At 33.6% G+C, this 17763-nt stretch overlaps 1 protein-coding gene across 2 annotated transcripts in view; it reads left to right on the top strand.

Moving 5' to 3' along the window:
- The first annotated feature begins 1996 nt into the window (after positions 1-1996).
- Positions 1997-17763, top strand: part of LOC144449015 (protein-tyrosine sulfotransferase 1-like) — a 77519-nt gene continuing 61752 nt past the window's right edge. Inside the window, exon 1 of one of the 2 annotated variants that reach the window (XM_078139414.1) lies at positions 1997-2134. The gene's annotated coding sequence lies outside the window, so the exon portion shown is untranslated. Of the gene's footprint in view, positions 2135-5463; positions 5525-17763 lie in introns of those variants that run through there. The other variant, XM_078139415.1, reaches the window with a different exon arrangement.

Genomic DNA, 17763 nt, shown 5'->3' with positions numbered 1-17763 from the left:
TTGTATTTGATTATACATAGTTTCTCTTAAACAGAGGTTACAGTGTTTCGTCTCATTTGTGTAAGCAGACGATAATGTCTTTATTTATTTATTTATTTATTTATTTATTTATTTATTTATTTATTTATTTATTTATTTATACATTGAGAATTGATAAAGCGTGTGCCAAAAGAATTCAAAATTAACAAAAAATTGGATTAAGTATATACAATTGGACGGATTACATTTATAGTCTTTGTAATTTTTACTGTCTTATTGACAAATTAAGTTAAATTCATTCCTGGATCCGCAGGGTTAGGCTGTAAGGTTCGCCGTGACAGGGCGCCCTCACACATCGGCCAACCCGGTGAGTGCGGAACGTCACGACGTATCTTACAGTCTATCTCAAGGTTTGAGAAGGATTTAAGTTAAATACATGCCTAATCTTTTAACTGTGTATCTGTAATGGTCCATTTTATGTTGATGTTGGTTCTTTGACGAGTACATTTCAAATTAGACAGTTAAACCTTGCCAGAAGCCTATAGCATTTCTCTAATATGAATACCTTGAGTCTTGAGTGAGTTGTTGGATCATTGAATCCATGTATATACACTAAAATAGACATTACATTACATATTGAATTTTGCTTTTCAACGTTTACATGACACTATGACCCTTCGTAGCCGAGTCAAATAAATTATGTTCATTATAATATTTGTATAAAAATTTACATGTTTGGCTCAGAACAATATCATGGCATTATTCTTATCGAATAATTCTCAAAAAATTGTACCATATCTTTCGTGAAAAAGAGAGAAATTCATTGAATAAAATATACGAGTATTTGTCTGTATCTCTCCGTTTGTTTTTATCTTCCCTTAGATGTATTCCCATTCACACAGACGTAATTATTTATCATATCACAGACACACAGACACGTACACGTACACGTACGTACGTACAGAAAATGAACCACGACCCCATTATAATGAAGTACTCCCCAGTCCCCGGATCGTGATAAATGTGACAAAAATTGGCCAAATTAAAATGTATGCTAAATTAAGCATATTTTAGTATGCACCACTCTCCACTCATTAGTAATCACATAATTGTCAAAACGTGATCAAAATAGATTGTGCTTATGAAAGGTTTGTATTAATTGAGTAAAAATTCAAAACAGTATTCAAAACACCAAGGCAAATCATGGGAATGACCCTCGTGTTAATTTGCAACAACGTCTTGATTTTGAACAAACGTCATTAATTTTGCCGCCAATTTCATACTGTACACCACAACGTAACTTAACAAGATCAGTGAAGATAGGATATTTGAATTTTGTTTTATCAACTGAAATTGAATGCCTACAAGGCTATATTACAGTACACCAAGTAAACGTAAACGCCCCCCCCCAGCTTTTTCCTTAAACAGCGCCCCCAACAATATGTAGCGTTATTACTCTTGTTTAATATCAATGATTTCACAGAACTGGAAAACATTCATCTGAAGTTGTGTACGAATGAATGTAACATCCATGATCCAAGGAGTCGAACATGCATACATGATGACGATTATTAGAAAAATGTCGGTGTAAAAGTATGATCGAAGATGCTCTGGTCATCACACGAGATGTCTTACTGTTTACGGAAGTTTAATATCATTTTGCAAACAAATAAACAAACGAACAAACAAACAAACATTCACATACATACATACATACATACATACATACATACATACATACATACATACATACATACATACATACATACATACATACATACATACATACATACATACATACATACATACATACATACATACATACATACATACATACATACATACATACATACATACATACATACATACATACATACATACATACATACATACATACATACATACATACAAAAGCAAGATTACGCGTCAAGCCGGGCTTGGTTGAAGTACTTGGAAGTACTGCCACCTACGACAACACATGCGCACTTCCAAAATCAAAAGATAAGGTCAGAGGTCACAGAGCCATCAGACGAACGATCGATGATGTACAATCGCTGATCTACACATGAGATCAAGAAAGCAGAAGGCAACATTTAAATGAATTTCACACGTTTATGACGTTCAAAGTGAAAGAAATCCAACATGCTGGATAGATGTAAGTATTTCAGTGTGTACGTGTATAACTTTTACTAAATTGCCAACCATTTGTGTGGCAAGTCGCTGCGAAGACAGAGTTCACTGTGCTCAACTCACCAATTCGTTTACGTTACAATGCGAATAAACGTTGTACGACTGTGAGCTACAGTAATATAGTAGTGTATTGAACGTAAACATGGGTTTTTATAACGCCTTGTTCAATTGCTTTAAACGGTTAACATTCGTCCTGTGAATCAGAAAATGTAGCCTATTTGCAGGATGTATGATTTGACAGGAACCGCTTCCGCTTTCGTGCACAGCAAGCAGTCTTAGCAGGCACATTATTCAAGTCGAACAGTTATGTCAAATTGGCATTCGTACCAGTATATGCACTTGTAAGAAATATGTGTACAACTTACAAGGAAGTGACCCAGAGACTGACGATAGACACAGAAAATTTGCAGTGTTCTGAAAACTACGAATATGTGAATTTGAACATGTGTTTTTGAGAAAGTGTTTCCCATATTACCCAATTAATTTGCATGATTTTGAAAAAAAATAGTAAAAATAAACATCAGTGCCAGGCAGTCATCATGTTGACCCATAAAGGGAAGACCCATTTGTTTATGTGTCAAAACAAAAAATCAACAACTCAGGAAATGTCTATTAGTGAAAATCCCAAACAGTTTGTACAAATATTAATATTGATTTTAAATATTGATTTCTGCTTAAACTCACTTTTAACCCCCCCCCCCCCCCCCGTCTACACCATGGATTTAGTGTCAATTTTTGCATGCTATATCGTGCTTTGAAAGGCATGTAGTTAATGCAGTAAATATTGTAGTATCACACATGTACAAACAAAATGAAACTGGGATAGTACAATATACATGTAGTCTCCAAAATGAAAATGAGTGACAACCCATATTGTGTTCAAGACTATTAGCATACTGATAGCAAGATTAATACAAATTAAAATGCAAATTACATAATTTGACACCTTTATTTCTAGTTTTAAAGGTTCTCATAACAGAAAGACAAGACAAATTGCATCTGATATATTAGAATACATGTCATCATTGATGGTTAGATTGTAGTATGGCGTAAAAAAAAATTGTGTGGTTTCGATTACATTCAATTTTAAAATAGGTGGGGTAGGTAAATTTTATTTTATTGTATATTTTTTTTCATGTGTGAGTGTGTAGTTCAGGTTTTCCATTGTTTTCCAAATGGTCTCTGTGCTGTTTATTTCTTTCTATCAGATGTACAGCCATTACAGATTGGAAGAATAGTTTTATATTGTCATTTTAAGTTGCTGTCAGTTTCCCACTATTACTTGTGAGACTTCGTGATTTTTGCGATTTTATTATTATTTTTCTCGAATACGTAAAAAAAAGTTTAGGGTCGGCATGAAAGAAATAGGTGGGGTCGGGTAACCTGAACTAAACAACTTTTTTTCAAAAAAAAATGTTTGGTTCTGATAACCCAACCCAATATAGTTTTTCACTGCCGACCCAAAAAGTTTTTTTTTCTTTAAAGGTAATTTGAAAAAGAATATTGAACAACAGAATACAGTGAAGCACACAATGTCTTCTGAAAATGTGAGCATGTACACATCGATGAGAATCTCTGTTAACCTCTACATACATAGTAACAATCTGAACCAGATCAAAAAGAAAAAAAAATATTCGCTACCTACCCACGTCCCCCTGTGTTTTGAAATTTGGTGTTGTCGGAACCACACCATTTTATTTTTCTTTAGCCTAAGACTACAGCCATTGAGGTGATAAGGTCCCTCATATATATAAGTATGGTATAAGTGTCATTTTGAGAAAAGCACTGAGAACTGCTCATGAGTCTGTTCAAAATGAGTGGCATTTGTGTCCACTACTATCAATGATCATGTCTAGACGTCAGCTTTTTATGAGAACAATTAACGTAATATTTATGGCATGTATGTTTGCTGTAACAGTATCTTAGAGTTCCTTCAGTGAACCTTGTGTGAAAATGAACCGTAAATAGCGATAATGTCTAAAAAAAAAAAAATCATGTGGTTCCGATTACGTTCAATTTTAGAATAGGTGGTGTAGGTAGATTTTTTATTTTATTTTTTATATATACATTTTTTTTCATATGTGAATGTCTAGTTCAGGTAGTTATGTTTTCCGTTGTTTTCCATATATGGTCTCTGTGTTATTGGTTTCTTCTCATCAGATGTACAGCCATTACAGATTGGAAGAACAGTTTTATATTGTCTTTTTAAAGTTGATGTCAGTTTACTTATCCACTATTTCTTGCAAGACTTCACAATTTTTGCAATTTTATTATTTTTTTCTTGAATATTTAAAAAAGTTTAGGGTCAGCAGTGAAAAACTAGGTGGGGGTCGAGTAACCGGAACCAAACAATTTTTTTTTTGAAGGTCTAAAATGAAGTATTGCACAACACATGTTTGTCACGCCATTGAACATTGTAAATGTCACTCCATTCAACATTGTAAATGTCACACCATTTAACGTTGTAAATGTCACTCCATTGAACATTGTTGAAAAAAGTTCATGCTCAAACGTGCTGACAGCCATGAAAGCAAACTGACATTTCCTTAGTATTTACTCACTAATTTATGTCCACACTATGAAGACATTGACATTTTTTTCCAACAACACGAACTCAGTTTAGGAAGTAATTAAACGTCGACGTCACTTAATATAGTGGTGATGAGGAATGTTTGAATGATGCAGATGACTGTTTCCTTGGCAACCAGTCTTTTATGATATAAGAAACAATTTTTACATTTAAGTAACATCATAAATTTTAAATGCTTATTTTTATTAATTAAGCCAAAAAAATGAGTTGTAACTGAAAAGGGAATATTCTTTTCTATACTTTGTATGAATTATTGAGAATGTCTTTTGAGAAAGAAATCTTTTGTGTCGTCTGAATATATGCACACCTGTCCTGTGAATGAAAATTTGTTACTTAAAAGTAATACACGAATACCATTAGGAATTAAATATTTTATCAAATATTTCAGAATTTAGAAGAAAAAAGAGAATTATTGATGACCACAAAATGCAGATGACATTCATCCAGAAGGCTAGAGAAATGATTAATAATATGACTTACATTTTATGTGTCATGTGAATCAATCATCAGACAGTTATTCTGATTGGCTTATCAAAGATATATGCATATTATTATGAATTTGTAACAGTTATGCTTATTGGTTTAAATTTTTTTAAAAACCTGTATGTAAATGTAACACATACTCTTATTGGTCAAGTTTTGTTGATTTGCTTCCTGGTCAAAAAGAAAAGCTTATGAGCGATCATTATACGTGTAAGTACATGTACATTTTGATCATTTGTAGAGAACTTCCAACCTGAGCTGCTCGAGGTTATCATAGTACCGGTAGGTTTTTTTTTCCATAGTTACCATATTTTGTTTTTTTTCATTCTTCATGTAAAGGTTTATAATCACCATCAAGCAGTTCTTAAAGCCTGGCAAGTATATACAAATGTATTGTCTAAATTATTTGCTCCAGATGGGATAAGTGTAGGACGTACGTGTACGTGTCATTTCATGTATGTATAGAAATGTTTTTGAAAACATTTTTTTTTTTCTGTGTGCCCACAAATTTCCAAACTGGTGAAAATACTCAAATAATGGAGAAATGTATTCAGTGCTAACTACATGTCGTTTAAATAGATGTAGGGGATATCAATTTAAAAAAAAAATTAAATTGATTTATGGCAGATGTGATATACATGTATATAGAATATTTTTAGACTGGTATTTGAAAGATATCAAAATGAAACTGCGTGTGTTCGAATCATTCTTCTGTTGTTTTTCTTCCATTTCCCAACTATTCGTTATGAACGTAATAACATTTAGTAACTCTATAAAACGTTCAAACATTTGATGTTTCTGACAGAGCCATGTATTCAGATCTCAAGGGGCCAAGCAGTTGTTTTGTCATGGTTTATAAAGTTATTGCCTGCCAATGGGTATGTTATAAATGTACTAGGACTTAGAAGCAACTCTATTTGATAGTATACTAAAATCAATCTAGAAGTACACAGACTCACAGATAGATAGATAAATAGATAGATAGATATATAGATACATGTAGATGGCTGGATGGATGGATGGATGGATGGATGGATGGATGGATGGATGGATAGATAGATAGATAGATAGATAGATAGAGAGATAGATAATTAGATAGATAGATTGATTGATTGATTGATTGATTGATTGAGAGATTCTTTGTAGACAGTACAGGCTGATGGATGGATGGACAGACTGACGGAAGATCAGCCGGATTGAGAGATAGATGTAGAGAGATAGAAATGAATAGATAGATGGAGACAGACAGACAGACAGATATATAAACTTTCAAGACTATCATCCCATACAAGTCATACCCTGTATATAAGTTATAACATATGCAGTTATAGTTCATACTGCAGGGACCAGTCTCTCAATGAAACATTGAGAGACTGTCACAAATATTCTAAAATTGTCTAAACAAGCAGAAGGTTAACGGCCATTCCATATTTACAGTGTTTGTTATCTTAATAAATGTGTGGTACATTACGAGAGTCATGAAACAATATCTGCACAGTCTAAGTGATATGGAGTAAATCATATGATAAATTTAAGCTTTCGTGTTTTAGTGTGTAGATCACAGATGTAGCAAAAGTAAAGCTGGGCAGTTTATGTATGGTTTTAAAAAGCTACAACTTTTTTTTCAAAGCTATTTAAAAAATTTACATTATACCATGCATAAGCTGAAATTAGGGAATCTATACCCTGTTCGTTCTGTGTCACGACAACACACGTCTATGTCACTGGTTCTGCTGTGTTCGAAATTATGAGTCAAAACATTCAAAATTACATTACTTTTATATTTTCATTTTACTATGAAAGTATGCATAGATAGTCAAAATTGTTAGTAATGGACTTGTTCGTAAAACTTTCCTTATCAGAGAGGATTTAGTTACAGTAATATAGTTGAAAACATAAGAGTGCATTGATATCTGATGATATTACAAGAACGTTGTATATGTGAAGTTCAGATAGTATAACGCAGAGGTCACACTTGCCTATTTTTTATCATGTATCCTCTTTCATGTTTAGCGGCCAAAATTGACATCAAATGGCCTGAATGATGTGCCCTTCCTTAATTTGCATACAATTAAGTGTAAGTTACATGGATCTATAGGCTGAAGAGAAAGAGAGAGAGAGAGAGAGAGACTGAGAGGCCATGGCACTCCCACCGTAATAACAAAAGTTCTCATATCCAAATCTAGTATGAGTATAAGTGATCATGATGTGAAGTAGAACTGTCTATGACCCAGGTTTATCCCTACACAAATACTTATCAACCCAGCATTGATTTTCTGTCACTTGAAATCCCATAGTCTCGGTTACCCAGACTCTTGCCGCAGGGGGCTCTGCCTACAAGACCTCCCCCAATGGAGTGTCTGGGTAACCGAGACTAGAAATCCCATCGACTTTAATCATACATGTAATGATTCTTTAGTAGTCACTTGTGACTTGTAGTACATGTAGCGTTGTCAGCTGGGGAATCTTATTATGGATTTTAGGAGTTATTACCAGGAAGAAGGTATTTCTTGCATGCGAATGTTTTAAAGTGGCCATAATATGGATGAGGATTTGAAATTTATTTTTAGATTTCAATCTATAAAACAATTTTATCATGGCTTTCTGCTTGAAAAATTAATGTGAAACAACATATGTCAAGTGCTTGTTTGTAACTCAATAAATTGCAATAGCATATTATATAACAAACTTTTTACTTATTTTATAAGCTTTTTGCAATGTATTGAGTTACAAACACAGACTTGGTTGGTCAGTGTTCTTTCACATTGCTTTTTCAAGTAGGAAGCCATGATAAAAATGTTTTATAAAGTAAAAAATCCAAAATAAATACCAACTCCTCATCCTTATGGGGCAACTTTAAATGGTGTATGTGATAAATAACGATTTTTGTGTATATACAAATGTATGCCAAATTTATTTATTATGGTAAGTTTGTTTCCATCCTTCAAATTTGAACAAATTTATTATGTGTGTACTAAGTTTTAAGATATCATGAATGTATAAATGAGTGTATATGTGACCCAAGCTATTCTGAGTCTTCATAAACCACTCCAAAGTGTTGACATTCATAGCGTTTAAACTCTCCTGGCTGGCCAAGGACAGGTCAAAATCTCCGACCTGCCTAAGGATGTTGAATAGTTTTGGCAATCCAAGGATTGGAGAAAGTATTGTCCCAGTCCAAAGGTTCAACTATCCAAGTGTTGTGGCATTGTAACACATCTCAGCCATTACTTGCAACATGATTGGTAGATGTATGGTCACATGATATTGATCATCTAATGTGGTTGGACACCTATGTCATTTTCTTCAAAATGATACTTTAGCTAGCATAAAAAAAATGATGACATTTTATAAACTTCAAATGTTTTTCATAGCAGTTGTTATTGAAATGGGAATTGCCTGCTTGATGTAAAGTGTGAATGAAATCCACAGAAATAATCAAATTTCTCAAGACAAATTTGTCATCCGTGCATTAGAAAAAAGACAAAAATATGTAAATGAATGAGTAACGTTTGCCAGCAGATTACCGTGGTGCTGTGAGGACAGCCTTCATGTCATCACATTGAATCCCTAAGGAACCATGCACTTTCCTAAGTAATTTTGAAGTAGGTGTATCTGTTATGTTATAAAACACATCATGGTGGCTGTTTGTGAGTTTCCGTTGGCCTAGGAGTAACCCAACACTTTGTTTTGGGACAATCATCAGTCCCTTTAAGAAACAGAGCTATTTGTGTTGCCCTCGTATAGTGATCATTCAAGATGCATACTTAGACATTATTCCCAAATATTTTTTGTCGTTCAGCCAAGGAAAATACAAGTAACCTAAGGTGCCTTGTCACTACGAGTTTTAAAAATGAGTCGTAAGAAAACCAAGTATTTTCCAGCTGTATGAAGAAAAATATTGGGGTATAAGATAAACACAATTTATTTTTAAAACTCGAGAGGAAATAATTGTGATTTTGAACCTTTTGTTTCGTAATTTAAGGACCACAGAACTATAGATGCCCATTATCATGATTACAGTTTCATATTTTTTGTTTGAAAATGTTCAACTTGGTTCTGTTATGTATAGTGCATATAAATGTATTCATCCAAATTATGCCTGTGAACCATTTACTAACCATTTACTTGTTTTAATGAAGTCACTATACCGGTACTTGATTGAGGCCATCCAAATTTTTTTTTATGTATGCCACCATAACCATAGTTGTGTTTTAATTAGTCAGTGCAAAGCACTTGTAACACATGAATGATTTTACCCAGCTTGAGACCAATTGGGTTATATTTCTTCAGAAATGAAATTAAACTAATTGATTAGGAAAGCAAATTAGATCATGGTATCGTTTTCCTATAAATCAAGATGCATTGCCTGAGTGTGATGCTCCATAGATGACAGCACTGTCTCCAGTTAATGTGGGGGGTGGGGGTGGGGGAGGGGTGAGCCATCATAGTTGTCATCCTACAAAAACAATTTTGCTTTTTAATGAATCTAGTTGTAATTTATACCCCTAAATCTAAAAAAAATGTTATCAAATTGAGATATGGAAGAATTTTCACCATAGTAAATGCATGTCACTAAAATACAGTAAAGTGTCAACAAAGGAACTATTTTCTCGCACTTCATACAGGCTTTGTATTCATAGCACTACATACACATGTACTACATACTGTATACATTGTACATACTTATTTGAAATTGATTGTACTGTCTGAGACATTGTCAATTTTGGCCAATTTAGTTTGAAGGGGGGGGGGGGGGGGGGGGGTCCTCTGGCCTAACTAAAAGAATTGCATTTTTTATCCTATATTGAACTGTTGTTCTTGTTCCATATCTGTAATATCAATTTTGGTATTGCCATACCCAAATATTATATTTACTATGTAATACAGATACATGTGGTAGTGTGACAGTATATAGTAACTGTTTATTATAAGCTCAACCCTTTTTTTAATTTTATGTTAATCAGCCTAACAACCAAAAAATAAAGTAAATACATTTTGATGAAGTTTTTAATTCAACACATTTTAAAATAGTCTTGATGCCTTAGAAGTTAGAGATGACAATTTATTACAAACATCAGAATGTAACTCTAAACTATTTATTTTATGAGAGGACCCAAATTACAACAATAAATAAACTTTTTTTTCTTTGCTTAAATATGTGCTTTTTGCGTTGCCATCTTAGAGTCAATGATATAATCTTTTATCTTGCCATAGAGGGCGTGATTAAAAAAAAATTGTTTTATTGAATTTAGATTTGGTCATGTCAGGAGAAACATAAAGATAGAAGTGACCACCCTAATGCATGCATTCAAATATTAACAGTTTCAAATTATGTTCATCACTCATGACTGACAATAACGTAATCCTATTCCTACTGACAATGTGACATTTTAAAAAGTGAGCAAAAAATACTGGTACGTACCTTTGTACCATTAAATATGTAATTTCACTATCCTTTGTAAGTATTTATAGCAGTGTGTCCTCTAATGATAGCCAAATGTTGTTGTTGCGAGTCAAAATGATAAAAACGTGGCATTTCTTGTGAGTCACCACATAGTAAGAGATAGGAGAACACCAAATTTTGGTGCGTCACTAGCATTGCAATTGTGTGTGCGTCAGTGACACGTCAAATTGGCTTAGAGGGCACACTGATTAATAGTATGGCATTATATCTGCAGACAATGTTGAACTGTTTTAAAAAATTAACTATACATCATTAGTTCAGATGTATTTAGAATGGAAACAATATTCAAGAATGAATAGAGACTCTGAGTTCATAGTTATTAATGAAATATTTTACTCAGAGTTAAGAAATTCATTGAAGCAAATTTCAAATTTTGTGTCAACATCTCATTAGCATCGTCAGGGCAATTGTCACATTAATGTCATCAGGGCTATTGTATCATTAGCGTCATCAGGACTATATACATGTATGTCTCAGATGAGGAATAAAGTATTCCATAAAACATGAAACACTTGCCATAATGATTGGACAACTGGAGGATCACTGATGTTCTGGTGGGCTATTGTTCACATGTGCATTTTATATACAAAAAAAATTACAAGCTGTGTAGATTCATCATATATATATATATTCAACAGGCCTTGTTTGTTACTTTTTCTAGAGAAAAAAATACTTTCTGTAACTGTAAGGGGGAAAACCTTGAATATCGTCATTGAAAGCAGATTATGAAACAGATGATAGATTTTATTGATTGAAATTGAATCAATTAGGTGAGAAGATGTTGTCGTTCTAGTTTAGATATTGTTATTTTGACCTTTGTAGTAATCTTTAATCAATCTTTTATTTCTTATAAAATAATCACAATGCGCTGTACAACTGATTGAAAAAAAAAAACAAAATAAAAATAAAAGACAGCAAAAATACTCTATTTGAAAACTTAAAAAAAAAATATCCCGATATTAGGAAAATACTCATAAAAAGGTACACAAGCATAAAGGTACAGGTACCCTGAAAAAAAAATACTCTCAAGTTTGATGTTACCAAAAAGCGACTTAGGGTTTATTTGAAAAATCAACCAAGTTTTTGAGCAAATATAGAATTTTTGGAGCAAATATAGTACAAGTATTCATATTACAGTATTGAAAATAATGACATAGGGTTTTATATATAGTGCTCACCCACATTGTATTGTGCTCAAAGTACTTTACGAATATTACCTCTTTCATGGACCTAAAACGGCACAACATCCCTTTATGTATATATGGTACTTTGTCAACTTCATATGTTTCCTGAGGAGCATACAATCCATTAAAGCCTTTGAATAGTCAAGTCTTTCATAAAACATTTTCTGTGGCAGTGATGTAGAAAATAGCTGCAAGCCAGTTAAAACAACTGACTGTCAGCAATAAATTTCTGGCTATGAAAATGAATATATTTATTGCAATTGGTCCCAAAACTATGAAATTTATGGTAAAATATTATGGTGTTTTTGGTTGCTATGGAACTAATGCTCACTGGCAGTTGTTCGTTACCTCAATAATATTGGGTAACATCAACAATTGAATTGACAAAATTGTGTCAAAATAATCTCAGGAGAAGCCGAGTTTGGGGTTTTCAAAATGAAAAATTCACACCCAACCCAGCGGAGGCTTTATGCCCACAGCAGATTTCCATCTATAATTACTATTTAACTGGATCATAGTGTTAAGGTTTACACTGGCAGCTTGTTAATTCTGAACCAGTAGTCTATGATTCATTCAATAGTCATGTCACCAGTACTAGTACGTATGTAGCATTATATACTCACATTACATTGTATATTTTTTCTTTGTCTGTTTGCCTGCAAGTAAACAGACAACTAGATACTGTACTGTAGTCGTATGTTTTCAGCGCTAGGTTTATTTTAGCAGAATATGGACAAAACCCTTTTCTTTTTCCCTGGTAACATATAGTTTTCTAGCTGTCATATTTCGATATTCAGCTGTTATGAAAAGTATCAACAACAGTTGCACTGATGTACATCAGACCGACTGGATGAGTTATTTACAAGTAGTGTCTACTTTCCCCTTGCACTGTCCACCAAATAGGCCATTCCAGATTGCAAACAGGAAATTGAGAATACAACACCCTCGCTCAAATTTGGGGTATCATCACCTCATAGTACCATTTCTTAAGAACTTTGTCCCTTGGTATTCTGTAGAAGTGTAAGTCAGGGATGTTTTCGTATTGTTCAGATATCGAGGAAAGTGCTCTGTGATTAATCGAATAACCCATACCATGTATACCCCCAGGTACACACAGACAGGAAGTAGAGCACCACCATGGCAAAATTTGGAAAGGCCTATTAAATACACCTGTCAAATCCTAAGCTGCCATTCTGCCAAATTTTTCACATGCCAAAATACAACTACAAAATGTATATAGTCCAGGAAACTTCAGAAAAAGAGCAAATGGTTTTGTTTTCAATAGCTGTGAGATGACAGACACAACATTGTGTGTGTGTGTGTGTGTGTGTGTGTGTGTGTGTGTGTGTGTGTGTGTGTGTGTGTGTGTGTGTGTGTGTGTGTGTGTTATAGCCAGGCTGTGAGATATTCTATTTTTATGTGTATGTGGCTATGTTTTCATGTCATCTTTTGTTTAATTTCCAATTAATGTAAAAGTGAAAGTGCTGGTAAATGTATACACTGCCTTTGTATTAAATATAGCTCATTTATGATAAAAACATACAAGATATGATTACACAGATGGGTACCAATGTACCATCCTAAAAATGACTATCAATAAAAGGACAGATAACAGTGTAACTATCTAGCTATCATTGTATCAACAGTAAATGAGTAATTATTGCAAATTGTATAGACCATTTGTATAAAAGCTGTCAGAGATAGAATTCAATGTATTTGCTAAATTTATAATACTATAAGGTGATAAATTGTACACATGGGTATAATTAAAAAAGGATTGGTTGCTAAAAATATTAACACCAATGAACACAAAGAATTTTGAGTCAGAATGTACATTTTTGTATGCTCTATGAGACAGACGTGTAGAGTGGACAAGTTTAATTTCATGTTTTTATTTATTTACGATCATTACCTTAGTTAGAGCTATTTTTCATGTCCAGCACTGTGGTACCTCCAGTGTCTAGCTGTAAGGTGTATGTTTAATATACATACATTGGTGAAAATAACACATGAATGGGTTGCATAATCAAATAAAAAACACTAATATTCAGTGTTAAATACATGTACAGGCTATTGTTTAGGCCTACTGTATGCATGCACCTTGTGTTAACACCTTGTTCTTGTCACAAATTGATAAATTGATGGTGTAAGGGTTGAACCAATTACTACAGCGGCAAGAGAGGTTTCAGGTTACTAGTAAAGGTAGACACAAACTAGAACTATTGTTGGTGGATGTGGTAGATTACACAAGTGGGTGATAACGGTACCACTGTTGCGCCGGTATAATCACCGTTGTAAACACTGGAAGTCTCCAAAATGTACATCACAAGATCATGGAAATTCATCAGAACTGCCACCCTCAGTACATGTGACTACAATTAAACTAACATACGGGTACATTTAATCATTTATACCAACATTGTCATAATAAAAGTTTTAGTATGTCTATCTTAAAGCGAAAACCTTGATTGTCGCCGTCGTGCATTATTTCTGACAATATTCTGTTGATGATCAGTATATCAAGGTATCCCTTCGTAATTTGCTAATAACCAAGCACGAGTCTGATGTTATATCTTGATCAGCCTCTAATATGGCAATATATTAAAAAAGGAGTATTAAGATAAAAGGATTTTTTCGTGGGATATTTACAAATACATGTATAATATAAATATGAATATCTATCCAACACAATATCAGAAGTGTGTGGACTTTTGAAGGGTTATTCCAGAAATGATCGCTATTTTCAATTTTTTTTTTTTTTTAAGAGCGAGGACATTTCTTCATAACAAGTTTTTATAAATAATTTATTATTTATTGTTAATTTATTCCAAATGTGATTAAAAGATGAATTGCATCATCTCATTCGTTGTTCTCATCATACTAATGAAAGAAATGTGCTGTTTTCTTTAAATCATTCAAATTTTTATGACAAAATGTAAAATTATTTTACATGTTTTGATGTCAGATGATAAATTTCTTTGTGGAAAATTCCATATGGATGTAAACAGTCATCAGCAGTCTGCTAAAGAATTGCATTCACATAATTTCTGTGTAAGTTATTTTTGTGCATTTTACCACGCTTGCTGATTAAGCCATATGATATAATATAATCAAGATTATATTGTTGTATTCTGGTCCTAGCAATGTTCACATACATAATTAATACAATGGAAGTGTTAGTGTGTCATTGTGGTGTTTAAGGGAACTGTCATTATTTATGGCAGGGGAGGGGATTGTTACATTGTAGTCTAGCTGCTAGACCTCAGGTTTTTTTCCTGAAAGGTGCAATCAAGCTTGAGGGCGATCGCCCTCACTAGTGACCCTCAGTTGCATTCACAGTGAGATGAATAGCCTGGGGGTCTAGCAGCAAGACTAGGGGATTGTTTACTTGAAAAATCTAGTGGCTGCAAGACTTTGGGATGGGGTTTACTTAAAATACTCGTGCTCGGTGTCTAGGGGAGCAACACGGGGGTTGGGGGGATTACATGTACTCAAAATCAAAATGTACATGCTAGATGGGGAGTAGTCAAAGTTTATGCTCTACACTGGGGTGGGAAGTAACTCAGATTTTCAACATCCTTATGATTCCTCCAAATCTCCCCCCCCCCCATATTAAAATAATGATCGCTCCCGTACCACAGAGCTAGCCAAATGCTAGAAAGCAGTTTTCAGTTCAGTTTACATTTGTGTGTACTCCATACAAGAGCATCCCAGTGCCAATCGGATAAGGTTTGTACATTATGTGTGCATCAGTGCAAGTATATTTCTTAGCAGCTGTTTCTTTAAAATGTCAAGTATAATCCAGCCATATAAATTATCATAATTTGACTCTAGGATTGCATCTGAAGGAAGTCGTAACGAAGCCACCCTTCGTGAGACCCAGTCAAGCATACTGCCTTGTATTCAGTTGTTACTTAATTGTCTCCTAATATCCATCACATTCAGAGACTTGTTCTTGTAATATGAGGTGCTTCACAATCGATGTAGCAACACAAAAACACACTTATTTTAGTATGAATTATTTATTTTCAATATTTTCACGATGGTTTTGAATTACAACGTACTGATTAAAGAGCGATATAATCAAACAAACCAAACATGACTTTAATTAGTCAAATTGTCAGAAACACAACAATATTTTTGTTTCTCTAAAAAAACTGATAAACCCATGAATTAATGAATTATGTAATATAAAACAAAGGAAGACAAACTGATAAAAACTATTTACAGTTTTCCAAATATAAAAAGAAACGAATAAATGTCTCATGTAGTGATGAAATATAATAAACTATTAAATAAAAATAGATGAAAAAATTAATAATTTATTAGCAGAATGATAGAAAGATGACAATACATGTATATGTGTTAATCTTAAATATTTTGAATGTTGAAAACTTGTTTTATTCCAATGGAAATAATACCATAGAGAAAAAAAGATATGGGAATTTGATATCGTTGCATCAGTGTGATAGTACTAAGGGCATTATACTGTAGGTACATGTATAAGGGTATACACACCTGCCGTGAAATTTGTCAGTTGTGGTTACTCACGCATATCGAAAGGCAGTACACTGTACCTGGTTGTGTTTAGCTATGCATGGCTAAGTTCTACCATTATGAAAACTTATGCTATAGTAATTTGATACTTGGCCATAGTCCATAGATATTTTTATGATTCAGAAGTACTTGTTGTAGCAAGGAGTACAAGCAAATGTTATTTTGTGTCCTTTTTTCAAAAAACCAGTATTCTATAGTTAACTTTCTCAGTACAGGGCTTCTTCAGTGGTGTGAATCACAATTTGTTTATGCATGCGTGACTTATTGTCTCAGGCAAATGGTAAAGTGTATCAGCTTGCTTGCTTCTCTGTTTACATTATACATTGCATATTATGGTACATGCAGAGTGTCCTCTAATGATAGCCAAATTTGTTGTTGTGAGTCAAAAAGAAAAAAAAAGGGATTTCTTATGAGTCACCACATAGTAGGAGATAGGGGAACACCAAATTTTGGTGTGTCACTAGAAATTTTGTGTGTCAGTGGCACATCAAATTGGCTTAGAGGACACACTGGGTAGTACATGTATGTATGTACCGGTATGCCTTCAAATCAACATGGGAATGTCAGTAGTTCTAAGGATAGGAAATGAACTCTGCAAACCCTATAGCTAATACAATTACCAGTACATTTCTATGGACTTCTTAGAAACCAAGAGTTGACAACACTTTTCATCAACTTGCCATACCTAATAGACCATGCAAGAATACCACGAGTAGTCTTAGCAATGAATGGATTAGGTGGCCAGCAATGCATTTAATCATATACAATAATGTCGATATTTTGGTAATTTCTTTCAGAAAACTGGCAGTGTGATTACATTTAATACCCTAAAAACTACCTCTACACAGAATGATTTACATAGTACAGTGTACAAATGTATATAACAAATTACAGATATTAGTTCCTGACCACTGAATGTACATGTATATGTACCGATAGTGTTACCTAGATGGTCATATCCAATTGCTATTATCACTATTTTTTATTTTCCATCAAAAGCATGGATATTCATGCACAGTGCACACACACACACACACACACACACACACACACACACACACACAAACACACAAACACATACATACATGTCCATTTGTACGTATGCATGTACATACATACATACATACATACATACATACATACATACATACATACATACATACATACATATACACACACCTACACACACACACTTCACTTCAAAACTCAAACTATGGTGGGAGAAAGGGACCTGTACATCTACTTGTACATAATTATGTACAAACTACATGGACCACAATGGGGAAATTGTCATTCCAATAAAATTCTCAATG

This window comes from Glandiceps talaboti, chromosome 18 (assembly GCF_964340395.1).
Source record: "Glandiceps talaboti chromosome 18, keGlaTala1.1, whole genome shotgun sequence".
Lineage (NCBI taxonomy): Eukaryota > Metazoa > Hemichordata > Enteropneusta > Spengelidae > Glandiceps > Glandiceps talaboti.
The sequence above is the reverse complement of the archived record's forward strand: the minus strand, read 5'-3'. Positions and strand labels throughout refer to the sequence as shown.